The sequence below is a fragment of the Sciurus carolinensis genome, chromosome X (assembly GCF_902686445.1).
Source record: "Sciurus carolinensis chromosome X, mSciCar1.2, whole genome shotgun sequence".
Taxonomy (NCBI): Eukaryota; Metazoa; Chordata; class Mammalia; order Rodentia; family Sciuridae; genus Sciurus; species Sciurus carolinensis.
Window position 1 is genome coordinate 113,890,860 of NC_062232.1, and position 5,254 is coordinate 113,896,113.

The following is a 5,254-nucleotide window of genomic DNA, read 5'->3' on the forward strand; positions in this document are numbered from 1 at the left end:
ATGGATGAAATTGGAGAATATCATGCTAAGTGAGATAAGCCAATCTCAAAAAAACAAAGGACGAATGATATTGCTAATAAGTGGATGATGACACATAATGGAGGGTGGGAGGGGTTAGTGTTAGGGTTAGAGTTAGGGTTAGGGAGGGGGGCAAGAATGGAGGAAGGAAGGACTGTATAGAGGGAAAAGAGGGGTGGGAGGGGTGGGGAGGAAGGGAAAAAAACAACAGAATGAATCAAACAGCATTACCCTGTGTAAATTTATGATTACACAAATGGTATGCCTCTACTTCATGTACAGAGAAACAACATGTATCCCATTTGTTTACAATAAAATTTAAAAAAAAAGACCTGAAACTTTGATACAACTAGAAGAAAACAGGGACAACACTTCAAGACACTGTCAGCACAGGTAATGATTTCCTGGAGAAGACTCTAGAAGCACAATAAAGAAAAGCAAGAATTGACAAGTGGGACTACATCACTTTGAAAAGCTTCAGCCCAGCAGAGGAAGCAACAGGGTGAAGAGACAACTCACAGAATGGTAGAAAATCTTTATTTTTAAAAATTTTATTTTTTAGTTTTAAACCAACTATTCATCTGACAGAAGATTAATATTCAGAATATATAAAGGACTCAATAGACTGCAAAATCAATTAATCCAACAAAAATGGAAAATGACTTGAATAGACATTTCTCAAAAGAATTAGGACAAGTGGTCAATAAATATATGAGAAAAGTATTCAACATCTTTACTTATCAGGCAAATTCAACTGAAAACTATAAGGAGATTCTGTCTCATCCCAGTTACAATGGCTGTTATTTAAAAAAAGAGCGCTGGTCCATGGCTGAGCCAGCAAGAGTCTGGGGACAATGAGTGCAATGCACCTGGCAAGAGTGAGGCCTAGTGCTGTGGGAGCTGTGCTATGCGCTGCTGGTGGCTTCCGACTTCTTCCTGAAGAGACAGAGATTGACTGGAAGTAGCCTACATGACCTAGGTGGAGGGCTTCATCAATGGCACACATGACTATACACAACTGCAGGGTGACATCGGACCTCTCATCTACCTGGCTGGCTTTGTGTACCTCTTTATGGGACTACCCTATGCCACTGACTGGGGCACTGATATCCATGTGGCAGAGAACATCTTTTCTGTGTTCTACCTGGCCACTTGGCTACTTGTTTTCTTAGTCTACCCTCAGACCTTCAAGGTACCTCCCTTTGTCTTTTTCTTCATGTGCTGCCTTTCTTGCTGTGTCCACTCCATCTTTGTGCTGTGGCTCTTCAATGACCCAGTGGCCATGGTGCTGATCTTTCTCAGTATCAACCTTTTCCTGGCCCAGCCCTGGGGCAGGGCTGTTGCTGTTTCAGCCTGTCTGTATCTGTGAAGGTGAATGTGCTACTCTTCACCCCTGGATTGCTGTTCCTTCTCCTCACGCAGCTGGGTTTCTGTGGAGCCCTCCCCAAGGTGGACATCTGGGCTGTCTTTCAGGTGGTACTGGGGCTCCGCTTCCTATTGGAGAACCCCATTGGCCATCTATCCCCCTCCTTTGATCTTGGCTGCCAGTTTCTCTTCCACTGAACAGTGAACTGGTGCTTCCTACCTCAGGCTCTATTCTTCATCGTGCTTTCCACCTGGCCCTGGTGGCTGCCCACCTCACCTACTCTTGCTGTTTGCCCTCTGCAGATGGTACAGGTTGCTGGTGTTGGAGCATATTAAACTCCAGGAATACATACCCATCTACGTCCTCCTGCCCGCACATATGCCAGGCTGTCATCCTGCTGCAGCTGTGGTTGGGTCCACAGCCTTCCCCCAAGAGCATCAAGCGCAGCAAGAAAGCCCACTGAAATCCACCCCTTCCTGTAGTCTACTCTGAGGACCTGGGTGGTATGGACTCTGTGCCCTTTCAAATAAATCTTTCCAAGTCCAAAAAAAATAATAACAAATATTGGTGAGGCTATGGAAACAGGAACACTTACAGGAACATTTATACACTATTGGTGGGAATGTAAGTTCAGCCACTATGGAAAAGAGTATGGAGAGTCCTTTAAAAAACTAAATATAGAACTACTATACAATCCAGTTGTACCATTCTTGAGTGTACATACAAAGGAAATGAAGTCTGCTTACAGAAGAGACATCTGCATACCTATGTTTATTATGGTCAAGGTGTAGAATCAGCCTAGGGGCATGTCTACAGATGAATTCATACAGAAAATATGGTATATATACACAATGGATTATTATTCAGTCATAAGAATGAAATCCTGTTATTTGCAGGAAGATGAATGGAACTGGAGGACATTGTGTTAAGCAAATTAAGCCAGGCACAGAAAGGAAAATGTTGCATGTTTTCATTCACACGTGGAAACTACAGGAAAAAAACACGACCCGTATCATCCCTAAAACAAAGAGGGACAGTAAAACACCATGTCCCTGAATATTCTCTATCTGTTCTCCAAATTCTCACCCCATTAAGAGAACAATGAGGGGCTGGGGAGATAGCTCAGTTGGTAAAGTGCTTGCCTTGCAAGCACAAGGCCCTGGGTTCGATCCCCAGCACCAAAAAAAAAAAAAAAAAAAAAAAAAAAAAAAAAAAAAAAAAAGAGAACAATGAGAACAAACCTGGGCTGGAAAGTCTGAGATGCATATTATCTTAAAGGACACTGGCTTTCTCTCATGCACATAGAGAACTAGAGCAAGTTAGTGCTATGTGTAGAAGGTTACCTTACTGCATGTACATCAGGACAGTTGCTTCTCAGGATGTTGGTCAAATGAGCAAATGAAGCAAGCCAATGCTGATGACGTCACAGCATCAGCAGTCCAACATCTAAAACCCCTCTCTGAGTGGAGATGGGTACAGAACTGAGGACACTGTAGAAAGGAGACATGTCATTTGTGCAGTCAGCCACCACTAGACAAAACACCCTGAAAGAGAGGAGGCACTGCATGGCAAAGCACAGTGAGGGACAGAGGTACCATCTGTTATCCTGTCACCACTGAATTCTTCTTGGAGCACTCACTGATTTCTTGTAAACTTTCCCCAATAAGCCAAACCAAATCTCCCATGCTGTTTCCAGGCACTTTCTTTGGCCCATCTTCAGCCTATCCCACTGTCCTCATACAACTCAGCTGTGCACAAGATATGATGAAGAACAGAAGATGCTACTAGGGATTGGGAAGGACATCAGGGGAAACAGAAGTAAAAGGGTTTGGGGAGAGAGGGTAGAGGGTAGAAGGACATGAAAGTATGGAAATATCAGTGAATTAAATTAACAATTAGTTTCTACAGTCAGTATGTGTAATATGTATTATTAATTATAATTTTGAAAATATTCCAATTCTTTTTGGTTCTATGAAATTTCAAGGTGAATCAATCTTTCTCTGGTTTTGATCTATCATGCTCTGGAGAGCCAGGGGACTTTTTAATGGTATTAGAGTCATCTGTCTGGATATCTCCTTTCCCTCACTACAGTGTGAGAACTCCTTGGGTTTCTTTTAAATGTATTACATTCAAAATGTTTTTATATTCTCTCGCACCAAACACAGCATTCACAAATTTTAAAGGAATTCTTATAGGCATTTTTCTAAATAGCTAGCTCTTGGTAATGTTACAGAGCTGGGCCTTCCAAGAAGCCAAGGCGGTGTGAAGACCCCCTCTTTAAGCCCTAGAAATGTTGCTCAGAGTAAGAAGAGTGAGTTTATTGAAGGGGTAGGAAAAGGAAAAGGGGACTCTCAAGGGAGAGAGTTGGTCCTCTCAGAGAGGAGAGATGATGTGCCTCTCCTGCATTCTAGTTTTATTGGGGGATCCCAGGAAAGTTTCCAGAGAGTCCCACTCAGGTCTACCTCTTGACTTTTGACTGACAACAGTATAACATCAGACATTCAATTCCCCTCTTCCATGACAACTCTATGTCACGTTGGCTCATGCTGAAAGGTTCTGATTGGACTCCTTTTTAAATTATTTTTTATAGTTGTAGATGGACACAATACATTTTATTTATTTTATATGGCACTGAAAATCAAACCCAGTGCCTCATGCATGCTAGGCAAGCATTGTACTACTGTGCTACAACCCCAGTACCCTGATTGGATTCTTTTTTATTTTTTTAGGTTTTTAAATTTGGTTCTAATTGGTTACACATGAAATAGAATGCATTTTGACACATTGTACATAAATGGAGCATAACCCCTCATTCCTCTGGCCCTACATGGTGCTGAGTCACACCAGTACTGTAATCGTACATGTACATAGGGTAATAATGTCTGTCTTACTCTACTGTCTTTCCCATCCCCACTGCCCCACCCCTCCCCTCACTTCCCTCTGCACAAAATGAAAGTTCCTTTCATTCTTTCCTACTCCCACCCCACTATGGATTAACATCCACTTATCAGAGAAAATATTTGGCCTTTGGTTTGGAAGATTGGTTTATTTCACTTAGCATGATATTTTCTAGTTCTATCCCTTTACCTGCAAATGCCATAATTTAATTCTTCTTTAAGACTGAGTGATATTCCACTGATAGGATTCTTTATTTTTATTTTTATTTTTTTAATTTATTTTATTGTAAACAAATGGGATACATGTTGTTTCTGTTTGTACATGGTGTAACAGCATACCATTTGTGTAATCATACATTTACATAGGGTGATAGTTTTTGATTCATTCTGTTATTTTTTCCTTCCCCCCCACCCCTCCCACCCCTCTTTTCCCTCTATACAGTCCCTCCTTCCTCCATTCTTGCCCCCCTCCCACCCCCCATTTTGTGTCATCATCCGCTTATCAGCAAGATCATTCGTCCTTTGGTTTTTTGAGATTGGCTTATCTCACTTAGCATGATATTCTCCAATTTCATCCATTTGCCTGCAAATGCCATAATTTTATTCTTCTTTATAGCTGAGTAATATTCCATTGTGTATATATATATATATATATATATATATGTGTATATATATATATATATATATATATATATATATATATACCACAGTTTCTTTATCCATTCATCAATTGAAGGACATCTAGGTTAGTTCCACAGTCTGGCTATTAAGATTCTTAACCATAGAATTATCCCTATTTTCCAAAATCTGGTCTGTGCAAAGGGTCACAAAATTCTTTCCCTTCAAAGTAACTTGGGTTCCTCTTATCAATGTTATTTCCTGCCTGCCTTTCCTTGCATATATCAGGTAGTTTGTTGAGGAATATGACATATCCTGTCTACTTAGGCCATGCAGGGCTGCAGGTAAATTGCTT

At 41.0% G+C, this 5,254-nt stretch overlaps 1 pseudogene; it reads left to right on the top strand.

Annotated features, from left to right (window-relative positions):
- Positions 1-872: 872 nt before the first annotated feature.
- Positions 873-1,876, top strand: LOC124971665 (dol-P-Man:Man(5)GlcNAc(2)-PP-Dol alpha-1,3-mannosyltransferase-like; annotated as a pseudogene).
- Positions 1,877-5,254: the final 3,378 nt, after the last annotated feature.